Here is a 15,150-nt window from a genome sequence, read left to right as displayed (position 1 = left end):
AAGGAAGTAACGGAAGTAACGGGGGACGAAAGGAGGAAGAGAACGGAAGGAATGATGTCAGGGTAACAAGAGGAAGGAGGAGGCGAGGTGAAGAGATAAGTATTTTGATGGGTGAGGAAGACACGCAGGCAGGCAGAAGAGGTCCATGAGAGGCAACGAAAGTGAGAGGGAAAAGATACGTAAAGATGGGAGGAGGAAAGGGGAGGGAGGGAGTGGTAAATAACTTCATAAATAATGGGACTGAAGAAACACCAAACATATGAAAGAAACGTACCATTATCAGCGGCAACACTATTACTATTATCATCACATATTTCCCACTCTTATAAAATGGGCTAAAACGGAATATTAAAAATGTTGGTATACAGAAATTAGGAAACCGTATCTCTTCATCACCATCATACTTTTATTATAAACTGGGTTGACACAGAGGGGGGCAAAGACGAATGGGAAAGAGATAATGAGAAAAAAGTGAGGAAGAAAGTTTTTCTTACGTCAAAATCGTTGTCAGTGACGTCACAAGAGGGAGAGAGGGGAAGAGTGGAAGGGAGCTGGGAAGGGGAAGAGTGGTGGGGAGCAGGGGAGGGGAGAGGAGGATGAGGGAAGGCTAGTAGTGAAAAGGGGAGGGAGGGGGAAAGGGAGAGGAGAAAGACAAGAGGAGAAGGGATGGGGGAGGAGAGAGGACGAGGAGGGGGAAGAGGGGAGAGAACGGGGAGAAGGGGCAATGAGAGGGGAGGGGGAGGGGAGAAGGTCTGAGTGTCTAGAGGTCAAGCAAGTTTTTGTATAGAGAGCAAGTGTGCGATATATTACGAAGGGGAGGGGGTTATGTAAAGGCTAGGGGAGGGGGTGAAGGGGGTGAGAGGGATGGGGAAGAGAGGGGAGAAGGCGCAGGAAGAGGAAGTGGGAGGGGGAGAATGGAGAAGGCGCAGGAAAAGGAAGAGGAACGGGGAGAGGGGAGAAGGCGCAGGAAGAGGAAAGGGGAGAAGGCGCCGAAAGAGGAAGAGTGAGGGAGAGAGGGGAGAAAGCGCAGGAACAGGTAGGGGGACGGAGAGAGGGGAGAAAGCGCAGTAAGAGGTAGGGGGAGGGAGAGGAGAAAGGGGCAGGATGAGTAAGAGGGAGGGAAAGATGAAAGGATAGGGTGCAGATGCTGAAAGGAGTGAGATGGGAACCGCGGATAAGAGAGAAGAGAGGAGGGGGGATGAATGTTCCGAGTAACAGGGATGAAATACAGCACAGACGTAGTAAACGGTGATGATGAAAGGGAAGTGGAGGAGGGAACAACAGAGAAACGGGGAGGGGGATGGAAAGGACAGGAGAGAAAATACGGACGATCTTTGTATGAGAGAGAAGGAACAGAAGAGGTTAGAAAATAAGCAAGTCGACAGGAAAATGCAGGACGGAATGAGGGAGACTGGGGAGGGCGAGCATGGAGAGGCGAAAGAGAAGTGAAAGAAGGAATGAAACAGACCAGGAAGGGCGAAGATGGAGGGGCGAGAAAATTCAAAATATCTTTTTCCATAAAGAGCAAATATAAGGGTTTTAAAAATAATACAAAAGAAACAAGACATTTACTGTAATTTGCCTTATTTGCAAGTTTTCTATGTTCATCTTAGAACAGTACTTAAAATTCTTTTCCCACACTCTCTGCATCTCATTCACACCCTCCGTAACAGTTAACATAATACCCCCCCCACCTCTTTCTTTCTCTCACGTACACACACAGAGTAGCACAAATCACACACACACACACACGGATTTCCTCGTCCCTCAGCACAGCACTATCTGGTCTGGTCGGTCTGGTGGAGGCGGCCCTGCTGGGGTTAATCATCACCGCCAGACGGCAGGAAAAAACAAGAAAATCTGCGCCCAGCTCCACACACCCAAGCACGCACGCACGGACACACACTTGATAATGCTCACACACTCACGCACACGCATTTATATTCACAAGCGCTCACGCATGCTTAACACACACACACACACACACACACACACACACACACACACACACACAACATTAATAAACACAAGATCGCAGTGCTCACCACCCAATAATACGACTACACCATCCTATATCCTATCTAATCTATCTATTGCCACAGGCCTTAATCCCGTAAGGGGTGGCCACAAACAAATCGCCTCCATGTCGCCCTGTCCCGCGCCATTTCACTGCCCTCCCCCCAGCTCATGCCCCCTCTCTCATATTCCACTCCATCCCTCCATCTCATCCTCGGCCTCCCCCTCCTCTCCCCCCCTTCCATCTCACGCACACACACTCTCCTCGTCAGTCTCTCGCTCTCCATCCTCTCCACATGGCGAAATCACCTCAATGTACTTTTCACCTAACACTTTCTAACACACCAACATCCACATCACAATGCTCCTTCACTTCCTCATTTGCCAGTCTCTCTCTCCATGCAACTCCATATGCTCCTCTCAAATGACTCATATCCACTGCTCTCACTCTTGTGTCCTTCCAACAAGGTCCAAGCTTCACTTCCATACGTTAGAGTTGGTATCACAATACTGTCATGCAGCAACTTTTTTTACTTCCACGCCCACTTCCCTATTTCTTATCACTGCTTTCGAAGAACCAGCCACTTTTCTTCCTTGCTATACTCTTTCAAAGCACTTCAACCTCCATACTTCCATCCTTGCTCATCACACTACCTAAGTAGTTAAATGCACTCACATTTTCCATTTCCTCATCATCCAACCTCACTGTAAAATTCACCAAAATCATCATAATTAGACCCTCATTCCGTCCTTCGGCTACGGTTAGCACCCCTCCCCCCCAAGTAAATATATACCAGGGTAAAATCTTTAGATGAATACAAAAAACACAATACAAAAGAAAATGAACGACACAAAACACAAACATACACACAAACAAATAGTGCGACTTAACCACATGACTCACACCACGTCACACACACACACACACACACACACACACACACACACACACACACACACACACACACACACACACACACACACCGCCAAACACACACTCACACATGCAACAGACTATTAAATTTCTCTCTCTCTCTCCATAACACGCATAAAAAGTTGTTCCCATTCATTGCTGAGATGGAAGGGGTGGGAGGGAGAGGAAGGGAGGAGCGGAGGGAGAGAAAGAAGGATAGGAGGAAGGGAGGGGGGAAACGAGGATGGCAAGGTTGAGGAGGGGGGGAGGGAGGGAGGAGGATGAAAAGAGATAAGAGGAGGAGAAGGAGAAGGGAAAGGGAGAGACGAAGAAGAATGGGAGGGAAGTGAGCAAATACGGAGAAGGAATGAGAGAGAGAGAGAGAGAGAGAGAGAGAGAGAGAGAGAGAGAGAGAGAGAGAGAGATTTATAGTGTGTAATGGGATAAATGATGATAATACCAATAATAAATAATAATTATCATATTCATAACAGGCCTATTAATAAAAACAAAAATAATAATAATAATAATAATAAGCTTCAAGATAAAGGGGCAACAAATTACGAGAAAAACAATAAACAAAAAAGGAACAATAAGCATGTTTTGGCTACAAGGTCTACACCCACCATCCTCTCTCTCTCTCTCTCTCCTTTTTCCTCCAGTTTCATATAAATCCCCCCCTATCTCTCTCCACTTCCAAGAACAGGCCACGTATTCCTACCGCGTGAGAATGTGTGTGTGTGTGTGTGTGTGTGTGTGTGTGTGTGTGTGTGTGTGTGTGTGTGTGTGTGTGTGTGTGTGTGTGTGTGTGTGTGTGTGTGTGTGTGTGTGTGTGTGTGTGTGTGTGTGTGTACGTCTTTTTTTCCACTTCTTGTCCAGGATGTAGGAGTGGGAGCGGGAGGGGGAGGAGGAAGAGGAGGGGGAGAAGGAGGGGAGAGGAAGGACATAGTGAAGGGGGTAGGAGGAGGGGAGATTAGAACGGCGTGGGGGTAGGGGAGAGGGAAAGAGAAGAAAGTGAGAAACCAGACGATGGGAGAAAGTGCGAGGGGGAAAGAGAGGAAAGGAGGGGGAGAAGAGTAAGAGGTGAGAGAAGAAAGTGAGAGGAGAGGATATGGGAGTGGATATAAGGGGAGACGGAGGAGAGAATGTGACAGGACATGAGGGAAAGATGAAGAGGGACTGACAGCGAGGAAGGGAAAGCCATAGAGACAGAGGGGGTGTTAGGTAAGGGAAAGCGAGAGGGTGGAGGGGGAGATGATGCACATGAGAAAGGGGGGAGGAAGAAGGAGAAAAGAGAGGAAAAGAGTTGAAAGCAGGAGGAGGAGGAGGAGAAGCCAGAGAGGGAGGAAAGAGAGACATGGGGAGAACATTTAATCGCAGTGACCGCTACACGACTCATTCGTACACTTCAGACCAGACTCGTGTTTTTGTCGCGTGTCTGATTCTTGTTTGGCGTTTTATACAAGTTCCCCGTACAATCAAGCCTGGTGTCTTTGTCCTTAATAATATAAACATCGTCCCCTTTTACTGTTCTTTGGTAATTGTTGTTGTGGTCGTGGTGGTTCCTTCTCAGTTGATGATGATGATGATGATGATGATTTTACAGTTGTTTTTGGTTGTGTTTGTTCCTTTAGTTCTTGTTTTATTTTACTGCTGTTGTTGTTGTTTTTCTGTTCCTGTTTGTTCTTGGTTGTTCACTGTGTTGCTGTTTTTCCACTGTCAGGTGTTCACTCGCAACTGTCGTCCTCGTCATCGCTGCTGTTCTGGTTTCTTGTCGTCTACCTGTCTGCCGTTGTGTGTGTGTGTGTGTGTGTGTGTGTGTGTGTGTGTGTGTGTGTGTGTGTGTGTGTGTGTGTGTGTGTGTGTGTGTGTGTGTGTGTGTGTGTGTGTGTGTGTGTGTGTGTGTGTGTTTATCGCTATTCCCCGTGCTATCTTCAAGTCGTTGCCTTTGCTCTTACACGCATAAACATCATTTTTTTTTTCTTTTTTTTTAAGGTAAGCTGATTCTGGATACACTGGTTATTGTTCTGGTTCCCCGCGCTGTGTTTGTTTTTGTTGTTACTAAATATACTCACCCTCGTTAGCTCTGTTCTTGCTTTGCCAATGCTGTTTTCGTCCTTCTTTTGTTTGTTCTGTGCAGTCGCTAGGATTGTTTTCTAAGGCGGCTGTGTTGGCTGGCTGGCTGGCTGAGTTTTTTTTTAATTTTTCTTCTGTTCATATACTCTGTTACTACCACGCTGTTGTTGTTGTTATTGCTGTTACTGTTGTTGTTGATTACCTGTTTTCATATATATTTTTGTCGCTCCCCGTAGCACAATCTGTCGTCCGTATAATCAAAATCTCTGGGAAGTAAATGTTAGCTGCCCCACCCACTTGGCGATCGTTTATGGGATTCAGCTGTGTATCAGATTAGCCTGCATCCCATATAAAAAATAAAAAAAAAATGCAGCCAGTTATGACATACAGACGCCAGGCATCATCAAGTGCCTCTAAAATGATAAATAAATAAAAAATGACTCTTTGCCTTACTCCTCCACACTCAAGAGCTTAGAATTACACGGCCTTGTCCCTACCTTGACCCACTGACCACCTATCCACCCACTTTCATGGAAGACGGATAAAATCTATCTATCTATCTTGTTCCTAAACAAAGACAAAGAGACACACACACACACACACACACACAGACACGGGTGAATACATAACCTCCACTTCGCTGCTACACGGCCATCTGTCTCATCATTAAGGGTTTAATGTGGCGGCTGTGATAATCTTCTCCGCTTCTGCCGGTAGCCCTCACCCTCTCCAAGCTGGATTGAATTGCACGGCGGCAGCAAAGGTAACACGAAAGTCATAGCGGCTCTGATTCCATGTTTTTTCCCTCCTTCCTCGGTATCCCCCACCCATCATCTCTCCCAGCGACCTTAAACCGTTCACTGGCACACACACACACACACACACACACACACACACACACACACACACACACACACACACACACACACACAATATCGAGACCTTGTTGTATATACAGATGTGTCATGAGATTTTTTAGAGACTTCAACATTCTTGACTTAATTATGAGAGAGAGAGAGAGAGAGAGAATAACATGTCTCTAATTCGTACCCATTACGGAACTTTAGTACGGATAAATTATAAAGACCATTTTCTCCCGTAAGGCCACCGTGCAATCATAACCCCGTGACGGTTGAGAACAGGACCCATTTTAACTTCTCTTTTTCAAAATGTTGTCTTACGATGTTCTAAATTTCTCAAAAATTCTCCCGGAACATGTTGTATAAAAAAAAAAGTCATAATTCCGGTTGTTTTATTTTTCTTTTTTTTTTTTTTTGCGTTACGTCGGTCTCCCCCATCCTTCCCTCCTTCCATATCCCCCTTCCTCCCTCCTTCGCTCTCCCCCATCCTTCCCCTGCATTTCCTAGTATTGGTGGCGCCGCCTGTGCTCCCCTTACGTCACTGGGGGAGGGGGCCGCGGCGACAACACACGTCACGCACCACCCTCACAAAAACACCACGGCATAAACATAACATTACCCCTTCAGTCCCATGACGCGGCTTTTATTCACACCACACGATTTTTGGTAAGTTTTGGAGAGACTGTTAATCTGTGGTGTAAGGGGAAGAATACGTCTTCATTATCACCTTCACAACTTGATTGAAGCCATCAGTAATGTAAGGGGTAGATGGGTAAAAACAGCCTTCATTAACCCCTTCACAACTTGACTGAGACCATCTGTAGTGGGTGGATGGATAGGTACAGTGTCTATTAACCCCATCACAACCTTATTTCCCTCACTAAACTGCATTAAACCGAGTAAAAACATTAAGAATAAACCATCAAGCAGATATCTTCCGTCGCCAATGCTGTCTCTCTCGTAAACTTAGCACACTTCGTAACATCTCTTCTTTAGCGATTAATTTTGCATTTTATATGTTAATTAGTCAATGTTCCCCATACCTTTAACTCTTTCACAATTCGATAATTTCTTCTTTATCTTGTTGCCTCCAGCTGATTTTATGCAATTTAGGAAAGTCTCTGGCACTGAAGAGGTCAGAGAAAGCTGTAGTGCCAGGATTCTCGTCCATCGCTATTCATTTTCCAAACTACTCCTTAATACCTCCATTTTTACTCCTTGTGTCTTTTCAACATCGACACAGATTGCATGAACACCACACAATACAGTAACGGGGCAGAATCACATATAAACCGGATTGGAAGAGGTGTTAGCAAGCTCCCTAACCCCACGAGCATACCGCCCCAAATCTAGCCCCTCCTGATCGAAAAATAGGTCAAGGTAGAAATAAAATCGCCTGGAGATACTTTAAAAAAAAAAATTACACTGCGAATATACTGAATTAACGTGAACTAAGTTTTATGACACAAAAATATTCACATCATAAATATATTGGTGTGAGAGGCGATGAAAATTCTCCCTAAACGACCTGCATCACTCTCTCTTTCTCTCTCTCTCTCTCTCACACACACACACACACGACAATAACCCCCCAAAAAGCAAACGAAATAAAAACCTAGAAGATACCATATAAAAAAAGAAAACGAAAAACGAAAATAAAAACTCACCTGTGTGGCCATCCGAGGCAGGTAAAAGACTGTGACTCTAAAGGTAATCCACAGACACTGATCCACTGCAGGTGATCCATTGTCATAGTGATAATCCTGTGTGTGTCTCTCTCTCCCTCCCACCCAACTTATCCATACTGGCAACACTTACCTGCAAGAGAAAAATACTTCATTACACCTGTAGCATTTGTGACATTATCATTATCATAGTTATTACTACTACTACTACTATTATTATTATTATCATCATCATCAACAACATCTGTGGCATTAATATTATCATCATCATTGGTGACCCTTGTATCATCATCATTATCTATGGCGTTTGCATCATCATCATCATCACACCATCACCATCACCATCATCATCATCATCAGAGGGTGAAGTATGGTCCAAAAGACAAGGGGAGAAAAAACATGACAACAAAGGACTTGGAAAATCATCATCATCATCATCATCATCACCACCACCATCATCATCCAGACCTCTTTCCACCTACACATGGAGCGAGATGGGGTCCAGAGAGCAGGAGAAAACACGATAGCAGAAACTAACCAAATTCTGCCCAATTAAATGGATCACACTCATTCACATCAACCCAATGAGCGTAGAAAAATAGGAGTGAGTGAGTGCGTGGGTGAGAGAGGGAGTGAGTGAGTGAGTGAGTGAGTGAGGGAGTGAATGAGTGAGGGAGTGAGTGAGTGGGTGGGTGAGTGAGTGAGTGGGTGGGTGAGTGAGTGGGTGGACAATATGTAGGATGTGATGAAAGAGAATATAAGTTAATACAGCCGACATTTGCCAAAGACAAAAGAAATGCTCCGTATCAAACTGAGAGAGAGAGAGAGAGAGAGAGAGAGAGAGAGAGAGAGAGAGAGAGAGAGACCCCAAAGACTTCAAAGTGGGAACAGCTCCTTCCCCTAAACTTTTACCTTCAGCGACTTAGTGTTTTGCTCAGGGGTGGTCCCAAGAGAAATTTAGGCCAAAAAACTAATCTTCGTTATACATTTATCTTTGTCCTCCCATCCATGCCCTATCTATCGCGCTATCTCTATCTATCTGCATCCATATACGCTACTTTCGTCTGTCTCTTTCCATCCATGTCTTCATCTATCCAGCTACTTTGGTCTATTTATCTATTTCCAGTCATCTGTCTATCTATCTAGCTACTTTTGTCTGCTTACCCATTTCCAGTCATCTATCTATCTATCTATCTATCTAACTACTTGACTATTTATCTGTTTCCACTCATCTATGATTTTATCACGTTATTTCTCTGCCCTCCCCCATCCATATCCGCTTACCTATTACAAGCTCCTTAGCACGCGCACCTCAGCAGGTTATCTTTCTATTTACCTATCTACACATTCATGATCCAATCTATCTCAATCGACATTTACCCATCTATCTATTTACTCATCTGTTTATCTATCTGTCTGTGGATCCATGTGGTGTATGCGATATTACAAACAGCGCTGCACAACACCACGCAGTCCAGAAGAGGTTGTCGGGAGGTCAATACATGCTTACCGCAGCGAGAGAGAGAGAGAGAGAGAGAGAGAGAGAGAGAATCTGCTTAATACTGTACAACGGCGTCAAAAATTTGGGTTATAGGAGCTGTAAGTCCCCCAATCATTATTTTACGCATATCAAATAAATTAATAATAATAATAATAATAATAATAATAATAATGCTTGTGTAACAGCTGCATATCATGACACACATCAGATATTCAGGGTCTGGGCCATAATAAACCTTCAACTGATGACGTAACTCAATTTCTTCATGCTGCCGTCACATCCTTCTCGGCTAAGCATAGGAACGATGGCTGAAAACGTGGAAGAATTTTGTAACAGGAAAATTTCGTAACATTAACTGCATCTCTGTTTTGTATCGTTTTTGTTTTTCTTGGAGGGAACGGTTTGCGGGCTTCTGGCCTTTGGTTCCTTCTTCTTTGCATAAAAAAAAAACTATTAAAATTTTTTCGTACTGCATAAGGAACCACGATTATAATAAGCAATTTTTTAACAGCAACACGTTAGGAAAAACAAGACACGATAACCTATAATGTGTATGAATATTTAAAAGCTGGATTTCAATATAACACTTACGTCAAATACAATTTCTTCACATATTCCAGGTACAAAGATAAAATTAAACCTGTCTTAAGTTTTATAGCCTAACGGGATGACAAAGATTACATACTGAGCTGAACGTGTTAGGTATATATAAATACTGACTTTCAATTTACGGTACTCCTGTTACTCTATTTTTTTCCCCCTCTTTTGCAGCTCATATCACACAGCTTTGTGGCAGAAAATTACAGAAATACAGCTCTACATTCTACCCACAGCACATCATCTTGACTAGCATCATGTTCTAATGTTGACTTGTTGCTACAGTTCAGCATTCAGGGTGAAGGGATGGAAATTTTAGGCCAAGTTAGAGTAAAAGGGGTATAATTAGATTCATTATTTTTTCCGCATCACAATACAACTAAGATCATACCCCTTCATTCCCATGCTCTCTCTCTCTCTCTCACTCTCTCTCTACCTTCAGAAGATTTTACCCGGCTCTGAGAAAGTGATCAGGTTGTGGTAAAGTTAATGGAGACAAGTGGGCTGGGTGGGAGTGAGACACAAACACACAGGTTAAAGCTTAAAATTCTTTATTTTCCCTAATGTTTCGGGCGACACTGAACCCATCTCAAGAGCAGAGGAAATAAAGGATTCAAGTTCTAGCCTGTCTCTCTCTCATCCAACATTTCCACTTGTCGCAATGGATCATCAAGCTAATGCAGACTGTTTATAACCCCGTCACTATATAATGATCTCCCTCAAAGTTAACAAAATCGTATGCGGATGAAGTGCTGCATCTGGAAAGGACGATGCAGAGACAGACACAGGTTCTTAGACAGACAAACAGATCCTTAAACAAACACATACAGACACAGATTCTTGGACAAAGAGGCAGAGACACAGATTCTTAGACAAAAAAACAGAGGGACAGATTCTTAAACAGACAAACACATTCTTGGCTAAGTGACAAAGGTCGAGGAAAATCTGAGGATGAAGAACTGTCCCCTTTAAAGAGGATTACACCGTTTTTGGTACGTCTGAGAGATAGCAACAAATACAGATAGATACAAATATACTTTCTTAGACAAACAGACAGATGCAGATTCCTGGCCATGTGGCAGAGACGTCGATGAAAGTCCGGGGATGAAGAACTGTCGCGGTTGGATTACACAGTATTTGGGACGCCAGACAGACAAAGAGTAACAAAATATAGATACACAGGTAGATATACAGAGCCAGCTAGTTTCTCAGATAGACGAAAAGACAGCTACAGATTCTTGGCAAGTGACAGAAAGGTGGAGGAAAAGCTAGGGATGAAGAACTGTCGCATTTACAGAGGATGACAACGTTTTTGGCAGGTCAAGAATAGATCTGGCATGAATCTGGGGAAAACAGCGTGAGTGAGCATCATGCAAAGGTGGGTGACGAGGCTGTTTGGACGTGACCTTGTTGTGGTTAGCAACAGGACAGGAATCTGGGGCATTTTCACACGTGATGCTGGAGATTTCGTAACAGGAATCTGGGGCATTTGTATTCATGATTCTGGAGATTTCGTAACAGGAATCTGGGGCATTTTTATACGTGATTCTTGGGATTTCGTAACAGGAATCTGGGGCATTATTATACGTGATTCTTGGGGTTTCGTAACACCACCACCTAGGCGAATCATTTAACACATTACTCCTCGATATTCAGCCCATTACTTCGACTCAGGCCCAAGTTAAAATAAAAGAGGTATATTAGGTACTACAGGAGCTGGTGTGTTGGGGGGAAAGGGGCCTTATGTGCCACTACAATCTATTTGCCTTCACCTGACAAAGATCCCTAAACCCTTTCCAGCTCAGTTGATGGCCAAGTGTAATCAGATTCGAGGGCTAATTTGACTATACTCCTTTCACTTTAGCTTTCCCTAAAACTGTCATCTCTCCATCCTGAATGCGCAGATGTGACACGAGAGGTTTCGTCCCCAAACCGTACCAAACCACCAACTCCTCAAATTTAATTGGAAGTAAGAAGACCAATAAGTGGGTGGAGAGATTGAGTATAATTATAAGCGTGGGTGGAGAAGCGTGGGAAGAGGGATCGTCACTGAATAGGGACAGAAATACCACAGGGTCCTTACCACAAAGACCATGATCTTATTTAACTTAATAGGTACTGATCTTAGCTTAATTTCCAACACACACACACACACACACACACACACACACACACACACACACACACACACACACACACACACACACGCAAGCACGCACGAGTCCAACACAAGGCAAACCGGAGGAGTAAAAAGGAAAAGGAAGGAAGGAAGGAAGCCCACACCTGCCATCATTACCACACGGATGAGAGGGACAACGAAGGGGACAAAACAATGAGGGAAAATATGAAAGGATAGGAAAACGTAGAGCAAAAACAGGAGAGAATAATAAGTGACGGTAACAATAATAATAATAATAATAATAATAATAATAATAATAATAATAATAATAATAATACGGTAAAAATAATAATAATCATCATCATCATCATCACAATCATAATACTGTGTGTGTGTGTGTGTGTGTGTGTGTGTGTGTGTGTGTGTGTGTGTGTGAGAGAGAGAGAGAGAGAGAGAGAGAGAGAGAGAGAGAGAGAGAGAGAGAGACGCAACAGGTGAAACAAAAAAGGGAATCCAAACCTAAAGGGAAGATAAAGGGTAGTAGGTATGGCTCAGAATAGGGATAACTAATAGTAATCCTTTAAAAATAATGGCGTATTTATATTCTATTTATACCGTATTTTAACCCTCACCTGCTGATTATAATTAGAAGATTTACCTCTCTCTCTCTCTCTCTCTCTGCTATAAATACACCTAATAAACTCAGTAAGGTGACATGTAAAGCCTAACTATTAAATGAAGGTTAGGAGAAAATTAACTCTCTCTCTCTCTGGACAATCAGTGGCCAGAGGTGACATAATTAGCCACACTCATCAACACCTGCGTCTATAATTGAGCCCCTCAGCGCTTCCCCCCCCCCACCTCTCTCTCTCTCTCTCACACACACAAAATCCACCCACCAGACCTTCCTCTTCCTCCCACGCCACACAGTCTGTCCCAATTTCAATATCCTACCCCCTCCTACACAGCACTCACTGGCACACACCACAACACCACCTACACCTGTTAACCTACCCTTCCCTTTCTCCCTCCCACACAACCCTCCACCTCCCATACCATTCACTCTGGTCTTCAATTTCCTATCCCCTACACTGAAGGTCACAGGAAAATTGGGAGCCGAAATGTCAATCGATGATCCACGTGTAGTAGTGGTGGTGGTGGTGATGGTAGTAGTAGTAGTAGTAGTAGTAGTAGTAGTGGTGGTGGTGGTGGTGGTAATCGTGGTGGTGGTGGTGGTGGTAGTAGTAGTAGTAGTAGTAATCGTGGTGGTGGTGGTGGTGGTGGTGGTGGCGGCGGTAGTAGTAGTAGTAGTGGTAGTTGTAGTAATGGTGGTGGTGGTGGTGGTATAGTACAGTAGTAGTAGTTGTAGTAATAGATCAGCAACTAAGCTCATTTGGACGTAAACCCGGTGGACTGCAGGATGAAGCTGCCCTCCTCCTGCAGTCCATTATCCTTTTGGAGGATACTGAATGACTGATTGAATTTCGTTGAGCTAAGCCACAAGGCCATTTGGCAACGAGGTAGAGGAGGGAGAGAGCGACGTCAAAGGACAACTACACCAGCAACAGAGCGGACCGAGATGAACTACAAATTGGACAGGACGTTAATGTGACGAAGAGAGGGCTTAATACGTACAACAGAAGAGGAGGGAAATTCACGCAGAACACCACTAACTGTAAGGGACCAATAAAGACAAGCCAGATGAGAGGTGGGGCGACTATCACTAAGCGACGGGCGGTGTAGATAAAATGAAGGTGTAGAAGGTGTAGGGCAGTGCTGAAGGACGTGGAAGGCAGGAGACGTGAGTGACAAAGTGAACAAACGGGAGGATGATCGTCGGACATGAGGCAGGCAAACCATGGGCAAGACCAGCGTGGCACATCCGAAGACCAACACTTTCGGAGGATAAGGCGGGAGCTGAGGGATGTTTTGTGTACCCGGGCAGCTCCACCACTCGGTTATGTTGGTGCCACCACGTGAAGGCGTCCCTCCCTAGTATCACAATAATAATAATAATAATAATAATAATAAATACAAGTGTTCTATGCACCGAAAAAAGCAGCGATATTTAGCTAAAAGTCCTGAACATTCAACAGCATTACAAAGAACCCCACATTAAAAATTAAAATGTTAGTGAGCGCTCTACATAATAGGAGCAAACAGACGAGTTGCACTTCATTAATAATCAGATACAAAAAAACCTCATCCTACACACGCCATCTCATCAAACAATCTAGCACACAAAGTCAATCTACACCGCACCATCTCCCACATATCCTGTCCTACATTACTACTGCACATGGATGCCGGCGTGGGAGGCCTTCGTGTGGTGGCGTTGATATAACTGGGCGGTGGAGCTCCTCGATTATTCAAGTATCCCACAATTCCCTCCTTATCGCTCAAGAGGAGGATGGTGTAATGCTTGAGGGGCAACTTCAGCCTGCAGTCCATTGGGGTCACACACACACACACACACACACACACACACACACACACACACACACACACACACAGTAATACCTGAACTCAATCCTTCACTAATCATCCTACTCCTGTCCTTCATACCCCCACGCCACTCTCCTCCTACACTACACCCAGTTTACTCTCACCTGAAGGGACTGGGCAACACCTCCCACATACCCAACCCCACCCCATTACACAAACACCCTCTCACCTCCATCCCCACCCCATTACACACCCTCACACAATCCCTCCTACAGCAGTCGACCATCTCATTTTCCTAATATCATCCCACATCATTATATCTGTCCTTATTATCCTACAACATCCCAAATCCCCCTCAAAGGCCAATTAACCCACTCTCTCCTACTTTCCAAGCTTCCTCCCACACTACAGTCAAGTTTATTTCCATCCCACATTCTTCCACACACCCCATTCTATCCACTTCCATTCCACACTCTCACCACCACACAATCCCTCTTACATATCAACACATTTTCTTCAAGATCATTCCACACTTTCCACCTCCCACACTACTACCCTCTCTCTGCCTTCAATAACACACTCAATCCCACACACGGATTCTCCAAAGCTAATCAACCAACTTTTCCTTTATATAAACCCTCCTACTGTGTGTGTGTGTGTGTGTGTGTGTGTGTGTGTGTGTGTGTGTGTGTGTGTGTGTGTGTGTGTGTGTTTCTCTCTCTCTCTCTCTCTCACACACACACACACACACACACACACACACACACACACACACTCCTACAGACACGGTGCCCCGGGATTTGACACACCAACTTCAGATGATGATTTAAGGTTTGCTTTCGAGTAAAAAATAAATAAATACACGAAAATGCTACATCAATGTGGATTCCATTCTCAGGAGATACGGCGTTGCATTTACTGCTGGTCTAACGTGGGAC

The 15,150-nt window shown here is 44.2% G+C and overlaps 1 protein-coding gene across 3 annotated transcripts in view; it reads right to left on the bottom strand.

Moving 5' to 3' along the window:
* The window catches only part of Pur-alpha (Purine-rich binding protein-alpha), a 354,281-nt gene that overhangs the window by 268,954 nt on the left and 70,177 nt on the right, over nucleotides 1–15,150 (bottom strand). The window contains exon 1 of one of the 3 annotated variants that reach the window (XM_080281123.1): nucleotides 7,533–7,635. The exons of the other annotated variants lie outside the window; for them this stretch is intronic. The gene's annotated coding sequence lies outside the window, so the exon portion shown is untranslated. Of the gene's footprint in view, nucleotides 1–7,532; nucleotides 7,636–15,150 lie in introns of those variants that run through there. 3 annotated transcript variants of the gene reach the window in all.

This window comes from Coenobita brevimanus, chromosome 87 (genome assembly GCF_032717465.1).
Source record: "Coenobita brevimanus isolate Jiangsu-jjx chromosome 87, ASM3271746v2, whole genome shotgun sequence".
In the NCBI taxonomy this organism is placed as follows: domain Eukaryota; kingdom Metazoa; phylum Arthropoda; class Malacostraca; order Decapoda; family Coenobitidae; genus Coenobita; species Coenobita brevimanus.
Note: the sequence above shows the minus strand (reverse complement) of the source record. Positions and strands in the feature narration are given on the sequence as shown.